Here is a 15,315-nt window from a genome sequence, read left to right on the forward strand (position 1 = left end):
AACTTTTAAATATTTCTTAATATTTATTTTTCACTTTTGAAAGAATTTTAAATACATCTAATGTTATTTTTTATTCGTAAGTTAATAATATGATGTTTGTCGTATCATCCGGTATTTTTGATCTTTTTTGATGATCTTCTGAAAGAATTCTTAAAGCATCTAAAAGGAATATAAATAGTATATATTTAATCAATCAATGTTATAATTTTATAACTAAATATATATATGAGAAAAAGTAATAGTTTTTGGTTGAAAAAACATGTTACCAACTTTGTATGCCTATTCCTCCGAACGATGAATCACCGGTAACTTGAACTAATGGTACTTTTGGAAAAAATTTTTTGAAAATAACACGATCTTCATGATACGATTCTTTACGACGAACACCGGAACAGAACATAAGACAAATCGAATATTTTTCTAATTTCATAAATAATCTTAATTTTGCTAATTTATATTTGATTGCGATCTTAGGAGACCGCGAATTCCAATTTAAAGTATTAATTCGCATATTCGTACTATTTATAAGTGTAAATATAAAACACCCATTGGCTTTACATTTGACCGTATAATTAACTATATTACAGATCAACATTAAATTTGTTATACCACCCCAAACGGAAATTGTATTTTTACAAAACCTACGAGAAAAATGATAAATTTCAATTAAATACAAATATAAATGGAAACAATCAAAAATTAAACAAAATTAATATTCAATATATATTTCTATGTGTATTTTAATATCTTACTTATTGCTTAATGATTGTAGAAGATCCCTTCCTTCATTGATATATTCTTTTTGACATAAAAAAATCATACATCTTGAATGATTAGAGTTAATGAAAAAATCTTGAAAATCAGGTTGCAAATTAGGTTCCAAGATATAATTTAATTCTGGGCAATATATACAATCCTTGATATATTGTTTCACAAAAGTATAAGTTTTAATTTGTATGTTAGGTGAAACAGGAAATGACCAGCCAGTAAGAGCAATTTTCCCATTTAGCGGATAATTACTATGCCATAATATTAAATAACAATATGGTGGTAGATATTTGCAAGCACATTCTTGAAAAGATCAAAATAATTGAATGAAAAATATTTAATAAAGAATATTTATATGAATCATATTAAACTAACCTGATGCTTTATTAAAATAATCCAAACTTGAACTATTACCAGCAACAAAAAACATATAAAAACATGATACAGTTGGTAGAAATTGTATTATTTCTTTTGTAATGGTACAACATTTTTGAAAACATTCCGAGTATTCGGTTTGTATCGTAAAACAAGCAAGACCTCTATATTCGTTTTCATTTTTAGCAAATTTCGACCAAGATCTATAATTATTTTTAAAAATAATAACATTTTATATAGAATGTACCTACACACACATTATTTATCGTATTTAAATTCTTAAAAAAATTTGTAATAATAACTAATATTTTTTGATATTATTACAATCGATATATAGATTTTTATTAAAAATTCATGACATTGGTATACCTGCAAACCTGAGACGCATTAAACAATTCCATTCCATTTAAATATTTAAAAATTATAGAGAAAACTTTGTTATTGGAGTTATCCTGCATTTTTGACAAATATAATAGAATACACTATATCTAAAAATAAATTGCACAATACTTTATCTAACAAGAAGCAAGTATAATTGATATATATATTTATTAAAAGTTTAATTAATTAAAGATAATTATTGATTAAATTATTTTCAACAACATAAAGAAAACTTGAAGAATTATCGCGCAATAATGACAGATATCCGTTAAATTTAAACCGACATTTCAGTATTTCCCAGAGAATAACAAAATTAATAAAGATAATAATTTAGTAGATTAAATCCTAGACTAGGTATATCAACCTAAATATTGTCATTTGATTGGTTCTAAAATTAGACGAAGTAGATTGGTGTAAATGATTCAGATAATACGCAGAAATTCCTTGATAATTCTGATTAAGTATTTCACATATAAAACACTTAAACGGATAATCAATAACTTAATGTTATGAGCAATATCATGCAGTTTAAGTAATCTAAAGTAAGTAGTAAAAAAAAAACACAGAAAGCTTAATATAAAAATCCTAATGCTGTAATTCAATTGGATCAAAAATAAATTGAAATAAATCGATTGACTTAATCGCACTATGAACGCATACTAAACTATGAAATCTTACAACATAAATAACCAAAAGAGATTGGTCTATTAATATATGACCCATTTCTGACTGTTTTGCATTCCCATTTTTTGTTACGAGAAAAACAATCTACAAAAAAAAAAAAAGTAATTAAAGAGAACGTTTTAAAAATATATTTAAATTTCCGTTAAATATTCTCTACATTTTTTATCTCTTGATATTACAAACGTTTAATATTTTGTGTTTCTTCTTTGTTAAATGTTAGAAACATTTAATCCAAAAGCTTTAATCTGAAAGATAAAACCCAAACAATCTTGTTTAGATTTTCAAGAATATTAAGGATAAACACGTTGAAGCCAGAAAATTCGGGAAATTCAAAATTATACACGATTTGTTCTCGTGTTGAATAATTGCAAATCACATGTGCAAAAAAAATAATATTTATATATTTATATATTCAAATTTATAAGATTATCTCTAATTATATGTAAATATCATAATAATTGTACTAGCATTTTGATCTATTGGCAAAGTTTTGGGCATCTTTTTGTGAAAATCTAAAATAATCATCGAAGAAAAAGACTTGATTTTGTTTTCTAACAAATATTAAATATATGACATTATTATTTTCGTAATAAATTTTACAAACCTTCGAACCCATTTCCCTCGAAAGCACCATGACCGTAAATGTGAAAGACTTGTACATCGGGAAAAACTTTTGTGAATGCTTTTGATTCAAATTTATAAAGTTTCATATAACGTAGAGCAGGTGTAAAAATGAAACACATCGAGTGTTGTTTTAAGTTTACACGTTGTTTAAATTCGATCAATTTTGCTTTCAACTTTTTCTTCGTTTTACAACTATCATCCAATGTTAAACTCCACATTGCCATATCTGGACCACTTATAATAATGTGTACTATGTCCGCATCAAAATTACATTCACGTTTGTTACGAAATGAATTACAAACCGAAAGTATATCTACAATACCACCCCAAATGGGAACCCTGCTTGATGGAAACCTTGACGAAAAGAACAATTCGATATATTTTTATATAACACGATGATTTTTTTTTTATTAATTTATAATCAAAAAATTGTATGAAATATTTCTAATACATTACCACTTCCTTAATGTAACGATTTCATTGATTAATTGGTAAAGACCCAACATATTGGTGAATATAATCATGAAACTTGTCGAAGGACGTGTTGTTTCAAAAAAAAGTTCGAGTTTGTGTTTCAAATTTTCGGCACCTTGGAAATCGTTATTAATATGATAAAGTAATTCTGGGCAATATAATTTGTCCTCGTATGAGTATGAACGAAATGTATAATTAAATCCTTGTACGTTAGATCCAATCGGAAAAGTCATACAGAAAAGCGTATTTTTATCGTCATTTAAAAAATTATTTTTCAACGCTATTGAATAACAACTAGATGGCAGAAGGTGGCAATGACATTCTTGAAAATATTCCAATATTTTTCATAATTATATTTTATATATATATAAATTCAATTTATAAACTGACTCCTAAAAATATTTCACGTGTTTCACCGTATCCGATATATAATTTCACGTTAATTCTTTTAAATAATTTTAATCCCAGATTTTATAAATTTTTAAACGAACTATATATATATAATGTACGTTTACTAAAAATAATAAATGATCTAATTTATTATTTAAATTAACAGATCATATGATTTATATATGAATAATATATATGAATTTATATATGAATTTTAATATTTGAATTAATATTCAAATAATAATTGAATTTTATTGATTTTACTTTATAATCCCAAACCCGAGAAATATACATAAAACCATAAAATCAGTGATACATCGCAATCGAATACTTTTGGAAGTCAGTATAATATGTACAAAATCAAACTTACTATTTACAGTTTCATAACTGCTTTCATAGTTAGTTAAAAACATGTATAAAGAAGGTTTGGTTAGGCAACATTTTATGATGTCTTCGTTCGCAGAATACAAATCCAGTGTATATTCAAACTTCTTTATGGTTCTTACATACGCCATAGGACCTCTCGATTTGTTTTCATTTCGTCCAATTGCCAGCCAAGATCTATGATCATAAAAACAAAGTTTCGTATTACGTATGATATTTATCATGTAACGGTGATAACTTATGCATGATGCAAGATGATCATGGTTGATCTCTCATGCGTATCCAGTTCTCGTAGGTGTGTCTGAATAGTTCGTTTGCAATGTTTCAATTGGATGAACGTGTTTTCCTTCGCATAAGGCAGCCATACAACGAGGAAAAAATATCGAAAATAACCTCGGCAAATATTTTTCGGCATTTGTTCAGAAATTATTTTTGATTATCGTTCATTTGATAAATTATCGAATATTATTTGCACAATTGTTAACCCAAAGGATAGAAAATCTATGCTTGTTTTAATTTATGATCTAATTTTAAACAAAGGTTCATCACGTTCTGGGGAAAGAGTATTTAATATTTACACAAAGGATTACACGATAGGCCTTGAAATAAAAAGAATCCTAAGAAACAAATGAGGGTATATAAATATGTATGCTAATAATATACAATTTATATATTATTAATTATAATCATAATATTATACAAAACAAAAAAACGATGATATAATAATAATTATGAATGTAATAATACTTGCAAACCGTAGATGCATTATGTAATTCCTTTCCGTTCAAATATTTGAAAACAATACGAATAGCTTCATCCCGTAATTTTGTTTCCTCCATTTTCTTTTAATATAATAAAATAAAATATTTCTCAACAGATTGATCAATATTATTTTGAAAACAAGCCTGTATAAAGTCAAAGGTATATTAGATAAGCTTTTGAAACATGAAATGATATATTTAGAAATGACATATATAGAAACACGTTTACGTATATACAATGAATAACTTTTAATACGTGTATTCTACAAAATTATAGATTTTGCCATATTACTTTATTATTTATGTTCGTAATAAATAAAATGAAAAACATTCTATTCTTTATCCATATCAACAAAAATAATAAATTTATTATCATCGTTAAAAATATTAAATATTATTTATTTTTGAATATTATGTTATATGTTAAAAAATATCAGTATATTTTCATTTCCTTTTATTCTTATTATTATTCTGTACAGATTGTTATGTTTATCAACAAATATCTCCTTGAAATTTCGAAACATCAGTCTTTACATTTATCAAAATTTCAACGAACGTTATTATATTCGAAACGTATTAATTATTAAGCAATTAAATATATATAATATATATTTAAATATATTTAATATATATTTATTAAATTATATACTTATTATTAAATATATATTAAATAAATTATAAATCTAATTTATAATTTCATCTAACTAAATGCACAGTACCATAATAATTTATCCAACCATGTATGTTTGTTACTTTTTTACTTTCGTTAGGAACAAACTTTAAAAAATACGTGCATTATAAAAATATTATTATTTATGAATATTAAAATTAATCATTGTACATATTATTCTCGAGATTTATACTTACGAGAAAGAGATATTCAAAAATGGATGTTCCAAATGGATGCTCAAAATGTATATGTAATAACCAAAAATTTTCTTTAAATTGTAACCGATTTTTCAACATTAAGTGCGTGTTATGATATAAGTAAGTAACGATAAAAGTTGTAAAGATTAATCCTGAGAGTATGTAGTTCTTTTTATTAACCGCAGTGGGTCGCATAAATATAAGAAGCTTATAATCTTAAATATTGGAAAATGATTAGTTTAAAAATTTGTCGATATAAATCGATGTACAAGATTGATTTATTATACTTAAACCTTCTGTAAATCTTCTGATATGAAAATCATGATATAAATTAAATGAATCCTATCTTCTATAATAAAATCAAAGATTATACTGGTCTAAGTAACCAGAATGAAAGTCAGCGTTTTCGAAATAAGAAAATATTCAAAAGTTAACTTCTGTTTTTTTTTTTAAAAATTTATATTTAAATACATTAATATTTAATAATTTCTTATAAAACTATAATTTTCAAATATATACAACATTATCCATCGTTTATGTGCCTGGTTTATCTGAACAGAATGTTTTACACGTTACTATGTTCCATGCCACGTGTATCACTGATGGTTTGTGTTAAACTATTCATTCAGGCCGTGTGTACCACCGGTGGTACACGCTGACATATTTATTTAATGCTTAAAAACGTCAAATGTGGCTTGAATGAAAAATCGAACGAAAATGTCTCAGCACAGAATGTTTTAAATCCAGCAAAGGTCACTGGCAAGATTAGGATTACTGAAAACATAATTTAAGTAAATTTCAATGCTTTTAAAATGTTTACTATTATCATCGTTACTCTACAACAGCGTAAAAAAATGAATGCAGTGTAGTGATACTCCTAGAATGAAAAATATTATTAGTAATAATTAATAAGTAATACTATTTTAATTAATTAATAATACTATAACTAATAACTAAGTAATAACAGAGATAAAAAATAATTTATATTAAAAAGTATTTATTTTTAAATGAAATTAAATATTAAAACATTGGATATATGTGTAATGTAAATAATATAATTAATTGTAACGTTATAAAAATACTATAAATATTATGATTATATTAATTTTTATATATATCTTAATTTACATATTATATAATTTTACTTAAACATATGAATATGGATATATATTTTTTTTTCTCCTTTAAATTATCTTATTATTAAAATTGTTTTTATTTATTTTCACAAAAGTTATACTATTTACTTAATGTTTAATCATATGTTAGTATCATGAGAGATGTATGTATAATGTCTTCATTAAGCCGAGGTTTGTCTAATTTTTTAAATAATTCTGAAATAACAATTATTTAAAACATGTCAATTATTTGGAAATATAATAATAGATAATTCGTTTTTATCATTGACATTATTTTACAAACCTAATAATCCAATTCCTCCAAATGGTTCTTTCCCAACAGTATGAATTAACTTAACGTTTGGAAAATATTTTTCAAATAGTAATGATTTCAATTTATAGAAATCATCCAAACGAAAATAAGAAGTATACATAAAAGCAATCGAGTGCTTTTTTAATTTTGTCCTTTCTCTTAAAACTTTAAACTTTTCTTCAATTAATTTCTCATCCGTATAATTCTGATACAAAAATAAAGATTCGACTTCAATATTCTGATCATTTACAAAGAAAAATGAAAAATCAACATTTTTCCGGCAACTTGCTAAATGAGCATTCCGATTACAAATTATGAGTTTTTCTACAACACCACCCCAAACAACAACTTCGTTTGTTGGATACCTATGGGAAAAAATACAAAATATAAATGGATAGACAAATATATAAATAAACTATTAATTTATGATCAATTATATCAATAATTAATTATTTTACCAGTCTGCTATATTTTTAATTAAATTAGTTAATTTTTTAAGACTAGACATTTTTGACCATAAAATCAAATATTTCGAAGCAGATTCATTACAAAGAATCGGATCCAAATGATGTTTTAAATGAGTACACTCGAGAAAATTGTAGTCAAAATAACTGTGTATTTCTGGACAATAATATTCATCCTTAACGAAGGTAGTATAAAATGTATAGTGAGTTATTTGAGTGTTAGGTAAATTAGGAAATATCGTGGAAGAAAGTGAAAGTGCTTCATTTTTTAATATAGGAGTTTTCAAACCTATAAAATAGCAACTAGATTGCAGAACTTCGCAATAACAACCTTAAACAAATTTCAATATTTTTTATATTGATATTCAAATAAATCGATTTTTATTTATAAAATTTTACTTACTTTCTGAATTATCAAATTTTAACCCATCGTTATTAATAAACATACAAAGTGAAGGATTTTTGACAAGATATCGTATTGTATTTTTGATCGTAGTAACAAAATTTGGATATTTTTCTTCTTGTTTTTTATTTATTATTTTACATGAAGGACCTTTCTTCTCATTTACAGATTTACCAATTTTCCACCAAGATCTGTTATCATTGAAAAAAAAAAGAATTTTATATTACGTACAATAATTTACATTTAAATTAATTTAATATATAAGATTAATAATAAAGAATTAAAAATATTTGCTATAACCATTGAACAGAATACATACATACACACACACAAAATACATTTATATTATAAATAATTAATATGATTATACTTGCAAACCAAATAAACATTGTACAGTTCTTTTTTATTTAGGTATTTAAATACCAAACGTATTGCATCGTTTTTCCAGTAATCTTCCATTTTCTCTGACATATTTAATACAATAAAATAATTCTCAATATACTAGTATAATTGTACGATAGAAAATTTCTCGATCAATTTTTTAAAAATATTCTGAAAAAATTAACTATGAATAAAAACATATTCGTTAATAACTTAAAATAATAGGTTTTGCAATGAAAATTTAATCAATATAAATGCAACGAATAATTTTAATTAAAGATAACGAAAAAATTATGATTTTGATTACTTTTAATTTTCTTTCGAAAAAAAAGTATCATATTTTACTTCCTCTATAAGAAAAAAAAAATAAATTAAATTTATGAATTTTTTTATTATGAAACATTTCATTTAATTATACATTTCTTTTGTTTTCTACAAAAAGTTTTGCACTTATTCATATTGTTTCTCTGTTTTCTATTTGCAGAAGCTTTTTTACGAGAAAATTTTTTTATATTCTAACTACTTTTGATTAATTCCAAAGATATGTATCTTTTTAGTACGTATTTGCTTTACAGTCTTGACGATAAATTTTTCCTTTTTACCTTTTCTACAATAAATATCAGATTTTTCTTGATTTATCTACGAATTTTTCTTCTGTCACAGATATACAAATTTCGTATTCAATCTCTTTCACGTGTTTTTTATTTATATACTAAGATTTACAATTATGTTCTTTCTTACACAAAAAATAATACAAAACAGGTCTATACAGTTTTTTTTATTCAATTTATAATAACTAAAACAAAATTACGCGATCACTGAAGATGAAATTAGTTTTACATGCTGTCATGAATAATAAATTTCACGAATAACGAAACACAAACGATGTTATTAAGATTAACAATGCTCGTTATACATGTTACATTTGTAAACAAGCATTACCTTCAAATTTCAAAATTTAAATTATCGTACAAGCTTTTATATTTCTCAATATTCTTCTATTAAAATTTATAATTTTGTAAACTTTATTTAATGTTGTAAAAAATAACATGATAAAGGTTATATATATTTCATCTTTGTTAAGAACAAAATTAAAAGTGCTGCCTAATATAAATTTTATTGTTTCTGAATATTAAAATTATTCACTTTGCATATTATTTTCGTAAATGTTACTTACCGAAAAAATATATTCAAAATTATTTTGGAAGAATACAATAATATTTTTCGTTCTATTCGAACTGTCTAATCTAATACTAAATACACGTTGTAATACAATGAGAAACAAAAATTTAGAAAATGAATACCGAGCCAATTCCTTTTAATGACTGCAATTTTTCATATGAAGTTTTTATACACAATTCGAAATATTGTAGGATAATTCGTTGGCAAATTTATAAAATATTATAACAAACACGATCGCGATTGATAACACGTAATCTGTTTATTAGATTACGATTATATTATCTACTTTTTCATAACTAGAACGAGTTTGATATTTAATATTATAAATAAAGATTGTACTTCGTATGACTAAGTAACTTGATTTACAATTCAACGTATTCAGGATAGTTAATATTTTCAAATAAACTTTTCTCGTTTCCAGATTTCATTTTTTTTCATAAATTATATTTTATTCTCGTAGTATATGAATCAAATGTATTTTAAATCAATGTAATAGAAACCCAGTAGTATTAGTTAATTAATTTTGTTTATAAATTGGTCTCAAGGTATAGAGATTATTTAATAAATAATTTCATTAAACTAACTAAAAAAAAGATAAAATGATTTATATTCATGAAAGTATTTATTTTTAAATGAAATTAAATATTAATACATTGAATGTATGTAATATAATTAATTGTAACGTTATAAAAGTATTGTGAATATTATGTTGCTTGTAATTCCTGTATCTTAATTTACATATTATACATTTTTACTTAAACATTCATATGGGGATGTGTGTATCCTTTTTTCTTTTAAATTATCTCATTATTATAAAATTCTTTCTACTTATTTCAACAAAAGTAAATCTCTATTAATGTAATGTTTAATTATATGTAAGTATCATGAGTGCTGTATGTATACTGTTTTCTCCAAACCGTATTTTCTGCATTCTTTTAAACAATTCTATAGAATAAAAATTAATTGAACAAGTAAATTATATCTTCAAATATACAAACAGATAATTCATTTTACTCATTAACTTTTTACAAACCGACTAATCCAGTTCCTCCAAATGGTATTTTTCCAACAGTATGAAATAGTTTCACGCTTGAAAAATATTGTTTAAATAAAAATGATTCTAATTCATAGAAATCATCAAAATGAATATAAGAAGTATACATAAAACCTATCGAGTGTTCTTTTAATATTATACTTTTACTGAAAACTCGAAACATATCTGATATTAATATTGCTGTAGCACAATGCTTATCCAAAACTAAAGATTTGACTTCCATGTGTTGACCATTTATAAAAAATAATCCAAAATCAACATTTTTACGACATCTATATATACCAATTTTTTTATTACAAACAATAATATTATCTGAAATACCACCCCAAATAGCATTTTCACTTTTTGGATACCTACCAAAACAAAATAGATAATTACAAATATAAATATGCTTATTATATATATATATATATATAGTAAGTTGAAAGAAGAATTAATTACTTTACCATTGTGCTAACTTTTTAATTAAATTAGTAAACACTTGAAAATGGGATTGTTTGCACCATAATATTAAACAACATGTCGAATCACGTAAAGTTTGAAGAAAAGGATCGAAATGACGTTTAAGTTTAATGCATTTAAGAAAATGACTGTTATAACTGTCATATATTTCTGGACAGTAATATATTTGGGGTGAAAATCGACAATCAAACGTGAAATTATATATTTTAATGTTTGTTGTATTAGGAAATATCACGGAAGAAAGTAAAGTCATTTCACTTTTCAAAGCAAGATTTTCCAAACGTATTGAAAAACAATTAGAGGGTAAAAGTGTACAATGGCAATCTTAAAAATATTAAAATATTTTTTATATCAATATATGTTCAATTAATCAATTTATATATTAGTAAAATTTTACTTACTTTCTAAATTATCATACGTTACTACATCATTTGTCGTAAACATACAAAAGGAAGGTTCTATGACGAGTAAATGTATAATGTTTTTTATCGTACGAACAACATATTCATTCTCTACCATTTTTTGTCTAAATATTGTTACACACGAAGGACTTCTCTCCTTATTTACAGATTTACCAATCTCCCACCAAGATCTATTTTGTTATTAAACAAAATTTCTTTTTTATTTTTTTACGATTATTTGCATATTAATATAACATTTATCGTATTTTAAAATTGATAATATATAGAATAGTTATTATTTTGTATAATTGTATAACCATGACAAAAAATAAATTGTTAGTAATTAATTGTTAATAATTATACTTGCAAACCAAATAGGCATTATGCAGTTCTCTTGTATTTAGGTACTTAAATACCAAACGTAAAGCATCTTCGTTCCAGTAATTTTGTATTTTCTTACGATCAGACATATTTTTAATGCAATCAAATAATTCTTAATATATAATACTAGGATAATTGTACAATAGAAATTTTCTCAATCGATTATTCAAAATTGTTCTGAAAAAAAGCATTTATAAAATATAAATACATTCAATAAGAACCTATATGAAAATAAAAATTAAATAATAGAAATATAATTAATATATTGTACATACAAAGAAATTATTTAAATTAAATATCATACAACATTGTGATATTTTTCATAAGAAAAAATATCATACCGTTTTTCGTCTATCCAAAACAAAAATATATATAATTTATAAACGTTATTAAATAAAACATTTAAATATGCATTTTTTTTGATTTTTACTAAAAATTACTCTCATTCATATTATTTTTGCGAAAACTGAAGATGGAATTAGTTTTGCAATGTGTCATGAATAATAAATTTCACTAATAACGAAATACAAACGATGTTATTTAAGATTAACAATGCTCGTTATGCTTGTTACATTTGTAAACAAACACACACACACACACACATATTACCTTCAAATTTCAAAATTTAAATGATCATAGAAGCTTTTAAATATCTCAATATTCTTCTATCAAAATTTCTAATTTTGTAAACTTTATTTAATGTTGTCAAAAATAACGTGATAAAGGTTGTATATATTTCTTCTTTGTTAAAAACAAAATTAAAAGTGCAGCCTAATATAAATTTTATTGTTTCTGAATATTAAAATTATTCACTTTGCATATTATTATCGTAAATGTTACTTACCGAAAAAATATATTCAAAATTATTTTGGAAGAATACAATAATATTTTTCGTTCTATTCGAATTGTTTAATCTAATACTAAATACACGTTGTAATACAATGAGAAACACAAAATTTAGAAAATGAGTACCGAGCCAATTCCTTTTAATGATTGCAATTTTTCATACGAAGTTTTTTTACACAATTCGAAATGTAGGATAATTCGTTGGAAAATTTATAAAATATTATAACAAACACGATCGCGATTGATAACATGTAATCTGTTTATTAAAATATGATTATATTATCTGCTTTTTCATAATTAGAACGAGTTTGATATTTAATATTATAAATAAAGATTGTACTTCGTAAGACTAAATAAACTTTTCGTATAATCTAAAACATATTTATGTCAATCTGTCCTTAAAAATTATTTGATAAATAATCTAATTAAACCAAAAATAATAAGAGATAAAATGATTTTTATATTTGAAAGTATTTATTTCTAAACGAAATTAAATATTTATAAACATTGAATATATGTAATATAAATTATATAAAATTAATTGTAACGTTATAAAAATACTATAAATATTATGATGCTTGATTTTTATATATATATATCTTAATTTAAATATTATATAATTTTATTTAAACATATATGAATACAGATGTATATTCTATTTTATTTCCTTTAAATTATCTTACTTATTTTCACAAAAGTTATACTATTTGCCTAATGTTTAATTATATGATATTAACAAGAGAGTCGTATGTATATTCTTTTCATCGACCTGAGGTAAATGCATTGTTTTAAAAAGATCTAGAATAAAAATTAATTGAATAAATAAATTATTAGAAAATATACAATTAGATAATTAAATTTTATCATTAACATATTTACAAACCGACTAATCCATTTCCAACAAATGGTTCTTTCCCAACAGTATAAAATAATTTGACGTTTGGAAAATAGTGTTTAAATAAAGTTGTTTCCCATTTAAAAAAATTATCAAAACGGTATGGTGAAATATACATGAATGCTATCGAGTGCTTTCTTAACGTTGTCCTTTCGCTTAAAACTCTAAACCTTCTCGCTATTAATTTCCTTATCTCACTTTTCTGATCCAAAATTAAAGTCTTGGCTACCATTTGCCGACCACCAACAAATAAAAAGAAAAAATCGACAGGATGACGACACGTATTTAAGCCAGGATCTCTATTACAAATATTGATATTTTCCGTAGTACCACCCCAAATAGCAATTTCGTTATTTACATAACTGATAACAAAAAATATTAAAACAATATAAACGAGTTATTAACGTGTACGATAATGAACGATGATATGAACAAAATATAATTATATTACCATTCTGCTAAACTTTTAATAAAATTTTTAAATATTTTAAATCTACATTGTCTGCACCATACAATCAAACAATATTTCCAAGAAGATTGACTTTCCATATAAGGATCAAAATAATTTTTTAGACTATTAGGTTTTAGGAATCTTGTGCCTTCGTTACCGTGAATTTCTTCGCAATAATATCCGTCAGGGGAACGTTTATAAACAATGGTGAACATTTTTTTGTTAATACATGTTGTATCAGGAAATAACGCAGCAGAAAGGGAAAAAACAGGATTCTTCTGAGTAAAAATATCTAACCATATTGAGATACAATAAGCAGGCAGTGTTGTACAATGACATCCTTAAATATATTAACAAGTTTTATCTATATCAATATTTATTCATTAAATCGATAATATATTTCTTAATAATTTTACACTTACCTTCTGAAATGTTAAATCTTTCCAAATCATTTGAAGTAAAAATACATAAAGAGGGATACTTCACGACAAGTTTTAATATTGTTTTTACTCTTGGAGGAAATACCAAATGTTTTTCTCTGTATCTTCTAGTTAACATTCTACAAATAGGACCTCTTTTTTCGTACACAGATTTACCAATTTTCAACCAAGATCTGTTATCATTGAAAAATGAATTTTATTTTACGTACACGATACTTTACATTTAAATTAATTTATTTTTTATATGACCAATGATATATAATTGACATTATTTTTGCTATAATCATTGATCACATACAACAAAATATATTTATATTATAAATAATTAACATAATTTTACTTGCAAACCAAAAAGGCATTGTGCAGTTCTTTTTCATCGAGATAGTTAAATACCAAATTTATAGCATCTTCATTCCAGTATTCTTTTGTTATCTCAGGATCAGACATATTTTTAATGCAATAAGATAATTCTCAATATATTAATATAATTGTAGAATAGACAATTTTTCAATTAATTATTCAAAAATGTTCTGAAAAAAGTATTTATAACTAAAAGTATATTAAATAAGAACCTATGAAAAGAAAAATTAAAAAATAGAAATATAATTAATATACATACAAAGGAATTATTTAAATTAAAGATCATATAACATTGTGATATTTTTCATTAAAAAAAATATCATACCATTTTTCATCTATCCAAAAAAAAATATCAAATTTATAACCTTTATTAAATAAAATATTATTTAATTATACATTTCTTTTGTTTTCCATACAAAATTGTTCTTATTTATATTGCTTTGCTGCTTTTCATTTGCA

This window comes from Polistes canadensis, unplaced genomic scaffold, assembly GCF_001313835.1.
Source record: "Polistes canadensis isolate GaletaPanama2010 unplaced genomic scaffold, ASM131383v1 scaffold_167, whole genome shotgun sequence".
NCBI lineage: Eukaryota > Metazoa > Arthropoda > Insecta > Hymenoptera > Vespidae > Polistes > Polistes canadensis.